The sequence below is a fragment of the Panthera onca genome, chromosome Y (genome assembly GCF_046562875.1).
Source record: "Panthera onca isolate mPanOnc1 chromosome Y, mPanOnc1 haplotype 2, whole genome shotgun sequence".
Lineage (NCBI taxonomy): Eukaryota > Metazoa > Chordata > Mammalia > Carnivora > Felidae > Panthera > Panthera onca.
The window spans coordinates 21,601,226-21,615,836 of record NC_138358.1 but is presented as its reverse complement, the minus strand read 5'-3'; the positions used below and the strand labels follow the sequence as shown (position 1 = coordinate 21,615,836).

The window sequence follows — 14,611 nt, the reverse complement described above, 5'->3', positions numbered from 1 at the left end:
AGGTCATGATCTCACAATTCTCTAGTTCAACCCCTGCATCAGGCTCTGTGCTGACAGCTTGGAGCCTGGAGTCTGCTACGGATTCTGTGTCTCCCTCTCTCTCTGCCCTTCCCCTACTCACACTGTCTCTCTTAAAAATAAATAAACATTAAAACATTTTTAAAAATAAATAATTAAGTCCAAGAGAAACAAACAAAAAGATTCATTTGCCCTGAAACTAATAAGCACTCTTCAGAGATGTTCTCTAAAGTCACATTATCCCATTATCAGGCAATTACTAGGTATAATTAGGTCTTTAATTAATCCTTAAGTATTTACATCTCCTAAATACCAAAATATTTTTCCCTTACATGCCTCTGTATTACGAGGCCAAATAATGAAACAAAAACTGTGTTCAAAATCTTACCCAAATCTTAGCTATACTAAGTTTTTTCCACAGAATATTTCAGACATTCCATCACTCTCAAACTACCAAACTTATTTATTATTTATCTATTTATTTGTGTATGTTGTGTTTTGAAACACAAGTTATTAATGCTTTTAGGGGAAGTATCAGAAATTTTTGGCTGAAAAAGCACATCAATGAAATGTCAAAGCAGGACTCATCCATTTGTGTATGTTGTGTTTTGAAACACAAGTTATTAATGCTTTTAGGGGAAGTATCAGAAATTTTTGGCTGAAAAAGCACATCAATGAAATGTCAAAGCAGGACTAAAGGCCTATCTCTACACAAAAAACAAAAAAACTGGCAAAAATTAGACTCATCTTGAAAATTCTGAATAGTCAAAGGTTTACTGAAACCACAAGAGAACTCAAATGAATAAAAATAGTAAAGCTCCATGAAACTGTAACTTAATTGTCCACCCCCAGCCACTCCACAATGTGATAATCTTGAAGACAGCAGCCTACATGGGTCACATGGGTTCCTTATTCCAGAAAGAACAACATTTATCTTGTTCTCAAAAATTTTGTTTGACTTGTCAGGAGGAGCACCCCCAAAGAAAACTAATGCAAAAGCCTTATCTTTACTGTGCCTAACTCAGATCTGAATTCAAAATCAGCTATGGAGAACATTTCTTGAAAACACGGATAGGCAAATGAACCAATAAATCCTTCCTACAACAAAGCATAGCAGCTGCAACAAACAACAGACAGTGGAAAAGTTGAGAGTGAGATGCTTTCTGGATTAAGGGTTTTGAAAGCTTCCATATATTCATTCCAAGGAACCTACAAGGAGAAAGGTATCCAGAGTAGGGAACAAGCTAAGAAAAGGTACCTAAATTTTTACTTCTGCCTGATCTTCAAGCTCTGTGCAAATAAGAAATAAAGAGTTGTAAGCCTATATAAAGGCCTATATGTAAATAGCCTATATAAGCACTAAAAGTCATAGTCATAAAGTCATATAGCCAATCTGTAAAGAATGGAAGAATACTCAGAGACAATGTGACAAAAAATGTCTGTGTAAAAATAATTTTAAAAAGTCACTTAAAACAGGTGCACCACCTGTAAGTAGTCTAATCTTGAAATCATTCTAATGTATTGAATAATAAATAAAACTAATTGCATTTATTTTTTCTGCTTTCCAAATGTGAAAATAATATTTTGGAATCAAAAACTGACCAAAAGTAATTATGAAAACAACAGTAAGAAACAGTAATTGAACTTGGTTAATACCTCCTAAGAACAGAAAAATCAATTGAGGCTTTTAACTTCCTGCGAAGTGATATCATGGTGATAAAAATATTAATTGCTACGGTTATTGAATGCTAATTATGCAACAAACTCTGCTAATTTCCTTACATACCTTATTTCATTTGATCATTACAACATTTTGAGGTTGTGAATATTTTCTCCATTTTTTTGGTGGGAAGATTTTGAAGGCTTAGAGGGAATAAGCCTCTTACCTAAAGTCACAGCAGCAAGTATAGGTTCAAGCCGGAATTCGAATCCAGACCTTGCTGATTCTAAAGCCCTTGTTCTTAGTTACTTTAATATATTACTTCTTGTAGAATAAAACCAAAACTTATCTTGAACCCTTGTTCCTAATCTAAAATGTTTTTCCCCAACACCCTCAGTCAAATATACCCAGATTTTTATTATCCTATAATAAGTTTATGCCATCAATCTTGTTATCTTCTTGGTTTTGACTATCAGACTGAAACTTAACCTTTTTCTGGTCTATGTGATCGATACTCATGTTGTTTAGTCACTTCATTGATCACCACCCTAAACTTAAAAAAAAATTTTTTTTAATGGAAATACAGTATCCTTGGTTTGGAAGTAAAAAGTTCAGCAATTCAGTTTGGTAATCTATGCTCTCATGGTCCAAGACTGTAAGGATTGTTTTGGCCCTTGCTGAAGGTGCTGAACCATGTTGCCTCCATTCAGATTTGTGGGCTTCCTCCTCAGCTTACCAGTTAGCCAAATGACAACTATATTGGTGTTGACAGTGAATATACATCTTATATTTAATGATCAAGAAAATTCAGGCTCCAGACAATTTGACCTGGGCCTCTCTGATGCTTCCTGCCAACTGTAGGAACAGATTTCCCATTCAAACTATGCTCCCTGAATAGGTTTGTGGTAGAGAATATTGCCTGTAATTGTATTTCCTTTTGGTGGGCATAACAAATAGTTGTCTGTGGGGCATAGGCTTAGGAATCCCCTGGGCTTACACCAATGTGTTAACAAGGCATAAAGAAGTACTAAGGCATAGAATGCTCACATCAGAGTTTGGGTAAACCAGACTGGCACGCCAAGAACAGGGAGGTACAAAGACAACCCAGAATTGAGAGTGAATGTAAGTCACTCCAAAATAGACAGGGGATGCAAAGGCACCCCAGAATAGAGGGGGTGCAGAGCCCCAGAATAGAGTGGGAGGGGCAAAGACCCAAAATAGGTATGGGTGTAAAGGTGCCCAATACATAGGTATACGAAATAAACAAGATTAGATATTCAGGGTGGAAGCACCCCCAATTTAGTACTATAGCAGAAAATCTGCTTTCACAGAAGAAAAGGGCCAAGTTAGGTAAATTGGTGAAGTGGACTATGGACCACTGTGTTGCAGGCCCAGAACAGAGATGACTAACAGGAGAAAAGGTGCCTGAGGTTATTCCCCCTATCTGTCTCATCCCCTATGTTAGCTAAGTTAAACAGACAGGGTGCCTCCTGACTGCCGTTAACAACCATCTGCCCGGCACCAGGATTTTTTTATATTAACCCAAACCCCAAACACCGTATGTCTTCAAAATCCCGTTTCCTCACATCCCCAAGTTCATGCTCATCGAATGACTGTCTCTTTGTGCATGCCCATCACATTTGTAAGCCTTCTTATCTTAATAAATATGGGGAAGGACCCTTATTTGGGGGCTCTTGTCTTTTCCTGGACATTAGTCACCTCTGCTTTTCATCCTGTGTCCCACTGTCTGGCTAGACAAGAGAGAACTTTAGATCCACAGTCTATGGAAGCTGTCTTCAGATTGCTGGTACGAACAGTAGTGGCATGGTGACAAATAACTTGGAATGCCTGGTTGGCTCAGTCGGTAGAGCATGTGACCCTTGATCTCGGGCTCCTGAGTCTGAGCCCCACACTGGGCATAGATATTACTTAAAAAAAAAATCAAAAGACAAATACTATTATGTTGAAAAGCATAGATGTGTCCAGCTCAGTGGCTTGAGATTACTCTGTATTACTTGCATTGTACAATTTAGAAACTAGAAAAAGCCTATGAAGAAAATTATCATTCTGAAATATTTGTGTAAGCCAGGATTTACTCTATACACAAAATCTCCTGAGAGGTAACTGAAAGAGAATAAAGTTGAAGTTTACATTTGTTGAAATATATTAACCTCTAAAAGTTTTTGTTTTTTTTTTCTTTTTTAACAAATCAAGATCCACTTGCAGGGGGAAAACAAAACAAAACAAAACAAAACAGGGGCACCTGTGTGGTTCAATCAGTTCAGCCTCCAACTTCAGTTCAGGTCATGATCTCACAGTTTATGAGTTTTAGCCCCACATCAGACTGCACTAACAGCTGCAGAGCCTGCTTTGGATTTTCCTTCTCTCTCTCTGCCCCTCTCCTGCTTGCACACACACCCTCTCACCCTCTCTAATAAAACAAACTTAAAAAAAAAAAAAGCCACTTAAAACAAGTAATACAACCCTAAGAAGCAGCAAGAAAAAAACATGAGGGACAGGAAAACTTGATCTCCAGCGTTACCGTATTAAAAATGTAAATTTGCAAAATGCCAACAAAAATTACAAAGCAAGCACAAAGACATGATCCATTATAAAAAGTCAGTTAAAGAGATTTGCTTTAAAACTAAAGACAAACAAGCTAAAGAGGAAAGGATTGAAAAATTAAAAACTGTATTTCAGGCAAACAGTAATGAAAGGAGATGGGGATAGTTTTGTCTGTTACTCTCAGACAAAACAAACTTTAAGAATTATTTAAAACACAGAAAACATTATACACTGATAAAAATAATCTATCAAGGACATAAGTATTATATATGCACCTAAAAATTACTACTGAGATAAATGAGGCAAAAATGATGGAACTAAAGGAACAAACAGTTCTACAATAATTGGATATTTTATTATTTTATTTTATTATTTCCCCTCTAACACAGCAGTATTCTCATGTGAAGGAAACATAACAAGCAGAAGTTAGATGCTTAGCCAAAATGAAAAGACAGAGAAATTCTCCCCAAAAGGAGATCAAGAAGAAATCACAGTCAAGAACCTGCTCAAAACAAATATAAGCAATTTATCTGAACAAGAATTTGGAACAATAAGACTACTATCTGGGCTTGAAAAAAAAGCATGGAGGACACAAAATAAACCCTTGCTGCAGAGATAAGAGACCTAAAAACTAGTCAGACTGAAATAACACTGTAACTGAAATGCAAAACCAACTGGATATAGTCACAATGAGGGTTGAAGAAGCAATGGAGAAAGTATGTGAAACAGAAAATAAAATCATGAAAATAATGAGGCTGAGAAGAGGGAAAGGGAAAAATCAGATCATGAGAGGAGAATCAGAGAACTAAGTAAGTCCACGAAATGAAACAGTATCCATATCACAGGAAACACAGAAGAAATGCAGGAAAATGGGGCAGAAAGTATATACGAACATATTATAGCTGAGAACTTCCGTGATGTAGGGAAGGAAGCAGGCATCCGAGTCCAAAAGGCACAGAGAACTCCCTTCAAAATCAACAAAACAAGTCAACACCACAATATATCATAGTGAAACTGGCAAAATATACAGATAAAGTGAGAATTCTGAAAACAGCTAGGGACAAATGGGCCTTAACTTACAAAGGAAGACATTTACGAGTAGTAGCAGACCTGTCAATAAGAACTTGACAGACCAGAAAGGATTGGCAGGAAATATTCAATGTGCTAAATAGGAAAAAATATGCAGCCAAGAATCATTTATCCAGAAAGGCTGTAATAGAGAATAGAAAGAGAGATAAAGGGGTTTCCCAGGCAAACAAAAAGTAAAGGAGTTATGACCACTAAACCAGCTAGGCAAGAAATTTTAAGGGGGACTCTCTCTGAGCGGAAGGAAAACAAAAAACAAGCAAAAAAAAAAAAAAAAAAAAAAATCCACCAAGACCAAAGCAACAAAGACTACAAAGGATCAGATAACATCTCTGGAAACACCAACTCTATAGGTAACACAATGGCACTAAATTCAGGTCTTTCAATAGTCACTCTGAATGTAAATGGACTAACTTGTTCCAAATGTGTCAAAAACACATGGTGAAAAATGGATAAAAAAAAACAAGATCCATCTATATGCTGTCTACAATATACCCATTTTAGACCTGAGGACACCTACAAACTGGAAGTAAGGAGATGTAGAACCATCTATCTACTGGTTCTATCCAGTAGAACCATGCTACTGGATGTCAAAAAAAGAAAGCCCAAGTAGCCATACTTGCATCAGACAAACTAGATTTTAAAACAAAAAGTGTAACAAGACAAAAGGACATTATATCATAATAAAGGGATATATTCATCAAGAAGAGCTAACAATAGTAAATATTTATGCCCCCAACTGGGAGACACTCAAATATATAAATCAATTAATAATAAACATAAAGGACTCACTGATAACACAATAAGCAGAAAGGTCTTTAACATCCCACTTGATACATCAATGGACAGATCAGGTAAGCAGAAAATCAACAAGGAAACAATGGCTTCAAATGACACACAGGACCAGATGGACTTAACATGTATACTCAGAACACTTCATCCTAAAACAGCAGAATATATATTCTTTCAGGTGCACACGGAGTATTTCCCAGAAAAGATCACATACCAAGTCACAAAGCAGCCTTCAATAGCTACTAAGAGATCGAGATCATACCTTCCACGTTTTCAGATCACAACTTTACGAATCTTGAAGTCAATCGTAACAAAAATTTTGGAAATGCCACAAACACGACACAAACAGCAAATAAAATCTAAAGCTAGCAGAAGGGAACAAAGATTACCACAGAAAAAACAAACACAAACAAAAAACCTGGTAGGACATCAATGAAACTAAGAGCTGCTTCTCTGAAATAATTAATAAAATTGATAAATCACTAGCCAGACTTATCAAAAAGAAAAGAGTAAGAACTCAATATCATGAATAAAAGAGAAGAGATCAAAACTAATACCACAGAATTAATAAAAATTTTAAGACAGTACCATGAAAAATCATATGCCAACAAGGTAGGCTATCTGGAAAAAACAAATTCCTAGAAACTCATAAACTACCAAAATTAAAACAGGAAGAAACAGAAAATTTGAACAGTCCCACAACCAGCAAAGAAATGGCATCAATTATCAAAAATCTCCCAATGAACAACACTCCAGAGCCAGATGGCTTCTCAGGGGAATTTTACCAGACATTTAAAGAAGAGTTAATATCTATTCCTCTCAAACTGTTCCAAAAAAATAGAAATGGAAGCAAAATTTTCAAACTCATTCTATGAGGGCAGCATTACTGTGACAACAAAACCAGAGACCCCACAAAAAACGAGAATTACAGGCCAAAAATACCTGATGAAGACGGATGCAAAAAGTCTCATCAAGATTCTAGCAAATCAAATTCAACAGTACATTGGAAGTATTCACTATGGGGACGCCTGGGTGGCTCAGTCGGTTAAGCATCCGAGTTCAACTCAGGTCATGATCTCACCATTTGTGAGTTTGAGCCCCAAATCAGGCTCTGTGCTGACAGCTCAGAACCTTGGAACCTGTTTCAGATTGTGTGTCTCCCTCTCTCTCTGTCCCTCCCCTGCTCATGGTCTGTCTCTGTCTCAAAAATAAATAAAACATTAAAAAACATTAAAAAAAAAAAAAGTATTCACTATGATCAAGAGGGCTGTAGGGCTGGTTCAATATTCACAAATCAATCAATGTGATATATACCATAGTAATAAAAGGATAAGAACCATATAAACCTCTCACAGACGTAGGAAAAGCATCTGAAAAATACAACATCCATCCTTGATAAAAATCCTTCACAAAGTAAGGATAGGCAGAAGATACCTCAACATCATAAAGGCCATATATAAAGACCCATAGCTAACATCATATTCAGTGGGGAAAAACTGATAGCTAATCTTCTATATCATGGACGTCTATTCTCACTATTACTACCAGTTAACAAGTACTGGAAGTCTTAACCTCAGTAATCAGACAACAAAAAGAAATAAAAGGCATCCCAATGTACAAGGAAGAAGTCAAACATTCACTATTATGAGATGACATGTCACTTTGTAGAAAACTGAATTGCTAGAACTAATACATGAATTCAGCAAAGCTGCAGGATATAAAATCAATGTGCAGAAATCTGTTTCATTTCTATACACCAACAATGAAGCAGCAGCAAAAGAAAACAAGGAACTGATCCCATTTACAACTGCACCTAGTAAAACAATAAGATACCTAGGAATAAACACAGGCAAAAGATCTATACTGTGCAGATTACAGAAAACTTATGAAAGAAATTGAAGAAGACACAAAAAAATGGAAAAACATTCCATGCTCATGAAATGGAAGAACAATGTTAAAATGTCTACGCTACCCAAAGCAATGTATACATTTAATGCAATCCTTATCAAAATATCACCAGCATTTTTCACAGAGCTAGAACAACTGTAAATTTATATGGAACCACAAAAGACCTGGAATAGGCAAAGCAATCCTGGAAAAGAAAAGCAGATCTAGAGGTATTATCATTCCAGACTTCAAGCAATACTACTAAGATGCAATCATCAAGACAGTATGTTATTGACACAAAAACAGACACAGAAATGAATGGAACAGAATAGAAAACCTAGATACAGACTCACAACCATACATCAACCAATTGTCAACAAAGAAGAAAGAATACCCAATGGAAAAAAGACAGGATATTCTACAAATGGTGTTGGGAAAACTGGACAGCAACATGCAGAAGAATAAAACTTGACACTTTCTTACACCATACACAAAAATAAATTCAAAATGGATTAAAGTCCTAAATGTGAGACAGGAAACCATCAAAATCCTGGAGGAGAAAGCAGGCAGCAACCATTCTGATCACAGCTGGAGACACTTATTACTAGATACATTTCCAGAAGCAAGGAAAACAAAGGCAAATATGAACTACTGGGACCTCATTAAGATAAAAAGCTTCTGCCCAGTGAAGGAATAATCAAAACTAAAAGGCTTAGAGAATGGGAGAAAATATTTGCAAATGATGTATCAAATAATCTGTTAGTATCCAAAATCTATAATTTCTCAAACTCAACATCTAAAAAACAAATTATCCAGTTAAGAAATGGGCAAGAAGACATGAAGAGACATTTGTTCAAGGCGGCTAGATAGCTAACAGACACATGAAGAGATGATCAACATCCCTTTCATCATAAGGGAAAACTCAAAACCATGATGCAATACCACCACACACATGTCAGAATGGCTAAAGTTAACAAGAAACAACAGATATTGGTGAGGATGTGGAGAAAGGGAAACCATCTTACACTATTGGTGGGAATGCAAACTGGTGCAGCAACTCTTGAAAACAATATACAGGTTCCTCAAAGAGTTAAAAATAGAACTATCCTACAATGCAGCAATTGCACTACTAGGCATTTGCCCAAAGAATACAAAAATACAAATTCAAAGGGATACATGATCTCCCATGGTTATAGCGCTGTGGACAAGTCAACCTATGCAAAGAGTCCAAATGTCCACCAATTGATGAATGGATAAAGAAGACACAGTATATACATTCAATAGCATCTTTGTTAGCCATCAAAAAGAATGAAATCTTGACATTTACAACAAAATTGCTACAACTACAGTGTACGATACAAAATAAGTCAATCAGTGGCCAAGAACATGCCAGGCTCTTTGCTGGGCCCCTTTGGAGACGTGATCCTGATTAGCACTTACAAGCAGATCTGGGTAAGGTTGGGACTATTTCTCCACTTTATAGATGGGAACACACAGCTCAGAGAAGTCATAAACTTCCCCAAGTCACAAAGCTGGGAAGCAGGGGAGCCATGTGTGAACTCAGGTGATCTCGCTCCAAGTCCATATACTCTTCTTCCCTCCATCACATGGCTCCAGGTGGATTCACACACTGTTTTGCTCACACTGCCAAGGTTCCATCTATTTCTAGACTCCTCACTTCTAGCTCACATGAGATAATCAGCTTCCCAATGGGTGGGTGGTTTACACTCAAAATGGTATGATCTGTTTGTCTCACCCAGAGTTAAGACACTTAGCTTCAAATAAACTGCTTCTCTTTAAAATAATTCAAATGTAAGTTAAAATAACCGTCAAATGGGAAGGACTTGTCCCAGTGGAGACAGAAGGAAAGAATGTGCAGCAGGTGCAGACATTTCCCAAATTGTTCTGAGCTTGGGTCTCGTTGTACACCCCAGGGCCTGGCACCATGGAGCATACATGGGGTGTAGTAAGTATGTGTTGGAGGAATCAATGATGTGCATGAATATTACTTCCTCGTCCCTAAAGGAAATGGCAAGGGTCTCGCCCATGAAGTTGTAACTCATCCCAGAGGAGACATGTGGATGCTGACATCTTGGGTATGGCTGACACTGGGCTCATGGAAATGGTCAATCACATCACTCTGTAGTTGGGTTAGAGGCTTGGAATTATTACGCCTATATCCTTATTGCATTCTTAGAGCTGAACCAGTCCAACTAATGGATTTAACAGATGGGGGAACTGAGGCCCATAGCAAGGCAGTGATGTGTCCCAGGACACCAGGCAAAACCATGCCAGAGCAGGAGGTCGCACCCAGGTCCCTCCTCTGGTTTTCCTGCTCCTGTGCTCCACTTAATTGGCTCTTACAGCAACAGAGGGAAGGAAAGAAGGGGCGAGTGGCAGGTCTCTAACAGGGATCTGATGACAATAGAGAGCACTGACAAAATATAGCCATTTTCTGCTTTCATTTGATTGTAAAAGTAACACATGTTCATTGTGTGAAACAAACAAAAAAAACCCTTGAAAACACAAAAATGTCAACAGAATTACTTGTAATTCTCAACTCAGAGAAAATCCCTAATAACCTTGTATGTACTTCCTTATATGTACATTACAATCCAATGATCTATTTTTAATGTATATAATTGCATTCATACTCATAATTGACTTCATGCTTTCTATTAATTATTACTTTCCTATTTTCCACATATTACAGTGTAGGCATTTCTCCTAACAAAATATCTTCAAAAATATCCTTTCTAATGGCCACCTAACCATCTACTGAATGGATATACCATAATTAAGTCAAGTTATCATCCACTATTATCAAGTAGGCTACTTCCAATACTTCACACACGTATATCTTTGCACACAAATCAGTGCCTTCCTTTTTAACGATTTCCTTAAGATAGATTTTAAGAAGTGGGATTACGGGCTCAAAGGGTATGAATTATTTTTTTAAAGTACCCAAACGTACCCAAATCTTTTAAACGTGTATACCACCTATTGTACACGACAGTGTCTATATCACGGCAGCTCCACCAGCACAGCAGTTTTTTTAAGATACATTCAAAAAAATACATGTTTTAAATTTGATAAGCAACTTTCCCCAAGATACTCTGTATCCCCACAGCTGTCTTACCTTGCATTATCTCTGACTTAGGTGAGTTTGAGTACTTCCATTAACCATTTGCATTTTCTTTTCTGTAAAATTCTGCCCACATCTCTTTACTGATGTGATTTCTGTGTATAGGATGCTGCCCTTTATCACACTGTCCTGTGTGGCAAAATATTTACTAGCTGTTTGCTTGCCTTTTTTTTTTTAATGGCTGTGCACCTTCAAAAAACCATATAAATTCCTTTTCTATTTCCTCTTAGTCAAAAAAAAAAAAAAAAAAAACCAAAATAAGTCAATCAGATAACAGTAAATATATGATTTCATTCATATATATATATATATATATATTAAATCATAATTTCATTCAACAATAACAAATGAAATACGGGAGAAGGAAAAAGAAAAGAGAGGGAAACAAATCACAAGAGACCTTAAAGACAGAGAAGAAACTGAGGGTTGATGGAGGAATGAGTTAAATAGGGGATGGGCACTAAGGAGGGCACTTGTGATGAGCACTGGGTGTTATATGTAAGTGATGAACCACTGACTTTTAACTCCTGAAGCCACTGACTGTAGTGCATGTTAAATAACTGGAATTTAAATAAAAATTTAAAAAGAGAAATAAATAAAATAAATTACCAGTAGGCAACAACAAACAAAGAAATTAAATAGTAGCATAAAAGGGAGTAAAGAGTCATGAAGCTAAAAAAATTCAACCTCTAGGATTTTATGACAGAAACATTAGAGGTAGAGTTATGATGAAACGGTTGACAGCTAGAACTGATGAATACTGTATTCCCAGGTTAATACAGTAAACTCCTGGTATTTTAAATTAAAAAGTCACATCTCCTATGTCACAAAAATTGCAGTAAGCCAAAACCAACATCTTACAGCAAGCAGAAAAGAAAAACAGATTAAATTACTTATAAATCAATGTAAGATTCATATTGGATGTCTCAAAGTCAGTAATTCAACAATATTTTTAATGTATCACAAAGATAATAACTCCCATACCACATTTATACATGTCCAGAGATATAACTTTTTAAGAATAAAAGCAAAGAAATATTTCTTTTTGACAAATAAAAATTAATGAATACCTCTACTTAAGAAATCAGTGAAGGATTTATTTCAGAAAAAAAGGAACACAGCCTTTGGAAAAAAGATCTGTGTTTCAAGAATAACAGTAAGCCAAAAAGAAAAAATATATAAAAGTGAATAAATCCATATTAAATCTGAAAATGTAAAGTAATTAAAATTATATCTATTTTATTGAAAAAAAGAAGAGGCATAAATAAAAATTTTTAAAAACATTAGAAGGGAGGTAAACACAATTGTAGCAATCTAATATTGCTTTGGATGGGGAGAAATTTCAAATAAACTTAAACATTAAACTTAAACAAAAAAATATGAAAAATAACATATACACATATACATATACACCCACATATATTCCTATATATATTGAATTGGTAAGACAAAAATGGAATGAGAAAATCAGACAAAAGAAAAAGAAACCTAAAAAGGTAAGGAAATTAAATTCTAACTAAGACAGAAAAATTTCTGCAAATAGTCAAAAATCACTGATTTTATGTGGATTTAAAAAAACTCCTTACACGGATTAAAAAATGATTTCTGTGTTAGTTACATATAAGAAACATACCTAAAGCCTCAGTAAAATATGCCATATGAAAGATATATAGAAGTAGAAACTCAGGAAAAGAGACCACTGCATTTATCTGTTTTATAAAAATTATAAAATCAGTAACAGCACAACAAAGCCATCCGGGAGAGAAATACTACATATGAAAATACCTCAAGTACTTACTTACCCATATATACACACACTCGTACATCCAAGCACTACACATGCATTGTAAGTACCTGGGGCTTCTAAGAGTTCGTACATAATATAAGTTGTATACTTAAACAAAATTTTTTTAATGTTTATTTATTTTTGAGAGAGAGAGAGAGAGAGACAAAGCATGAGTGGGGAGGGGCAAAAGAGAGAGAGAGAGAGAGAGAGAGAGAGAGAGAGAGAGAGAGACAGAATCCAAAGCAGGCTCCAGGCTCCGAGCTGTCAGCACATTGCCCAACGTAGGGCTCAAACTCACAAGCCGTGAGATTATAACCTGAGCCGAAGTCGAATGCCCAACCAACTGAGCCACCCAGGTGCCCGGTAAATTGTATACTTTTACAGGCACCCCATAAGTTGTATACTTCTAAAAGTCGACACTTGGAATAACCTAATGAAAAGTGACGAAGTTGGTGAAGACAGAAATTTTAATTCTCTCACTAGTCTAACCTGGTATAACTCCAATGCATGTCCAAATATGTAACCTAGAAACTGCTGCTTTAGGAGACTGTGAAATGATGTCTGTAAAAGCCAAATACTGGAAGTAACCCACCAGAAAAATGGATAAATGGATAATCTCAATGGGATATTATACAATAGTGAATAACTAAATTCAAGCCATAAACAAAAATACGGATGATTTTTCAAAGCCTAACACTAATTATAAAAAGCAATCAGAAATATATATAACATAATATTTGTAATGGTCAAAATAAGGATATCATATATTCATATACAGTTATACACTGAAAGAAAATTATGACAAATTTTTGTCTCCTTTTGAGACTGAGAGACTCACAAGACTTGTGACTTGTGGAGAAAAACAGAAATAGATGTAATTGTATTAGAAAACATCAGTTCTAGGGTGCCAGGCTCAGTCAGTTAAGCAACCAAATTCAGCTCAGGTCATGATTTCACAATTTGTGAGTTCAAGACCCACATCAGCCTCTGTGCTGACAGTGTGGAGCCTGCTTGGGATTCTCTCCATCCCTTTCTCTGTCTCTCCCCTAATTGTGCTCACTCTAAATAAATAAATAAATAAATAAATAAATAGATAGATAGATAGATAGATAGATAAATTTTTTAAAATATTAGGAAGGGATGCCTGGGTGGTTCAGTCAGTTAAGCATCCAACTCTGGCTCAGGTCATGATATCATAGTTTGTGAGTTCGAGCTCCACATTGGGTTCTATGCTGACAGTGTGGAGCCCGGATTCTGCTTTGGATCCTCTGTCTCCCTCTCTCACTGCCCTTCCCTGTTTCAGCACACTTTTTGTGCACTCTCCCTCTCTCAGAAATGAAGTATTAAAAAATTAGTTCTTAGATTCAAACGTGGGCTTAAGGACATTATTTAATATTATGTTTTATAACTGACAAAGAAACTATATATATTCTCTTATAGTTTCATGACATCATGATCAGTAGTATCCAACTGCCAAATAGTAATTCCAAGAATACCAAGATGTTAGTAAGGGAAACTACAGGAATTTCCCCTTTTTCTTATTTTATATTTTTAATTTTCTGCAGCTAACATAATACTTTTATTTAGGAAACTGAACTATTTTTTGTAAAAACAGACTGTTCAAGTGCTCCCATATATGTATACAAAGATATTATACCCTCACCCACATATG

The 14,611-nt window shown here is 35.9% G+C and overlaps 2 protein-coding genes across 10 annotated transcripts in view; one reads left to right on the top strand and one right to left on the bottom strand.

Moving 5' to 3' along the window:
• Positions 1–14,611, top strand: part of LOC145714947 (eukaryotic translation initiation factor 1A, X-chromosomal) — a 795,969-nt gene that overhangs the window by 469,392 nt on the left and 311,966 nt on the right. The gene's annotated exons all lie outside the window — the stretch shown is intronic.
• LOC145714933 (lysine-specific demethylase 5D) overlaps positions 1–14,611 on the bottom strand; it is a 44,233-nt gene that overhangs the window by 16,506 nt on the left and 13,116 nt on the right. The window lies entirely within an intron of this gene.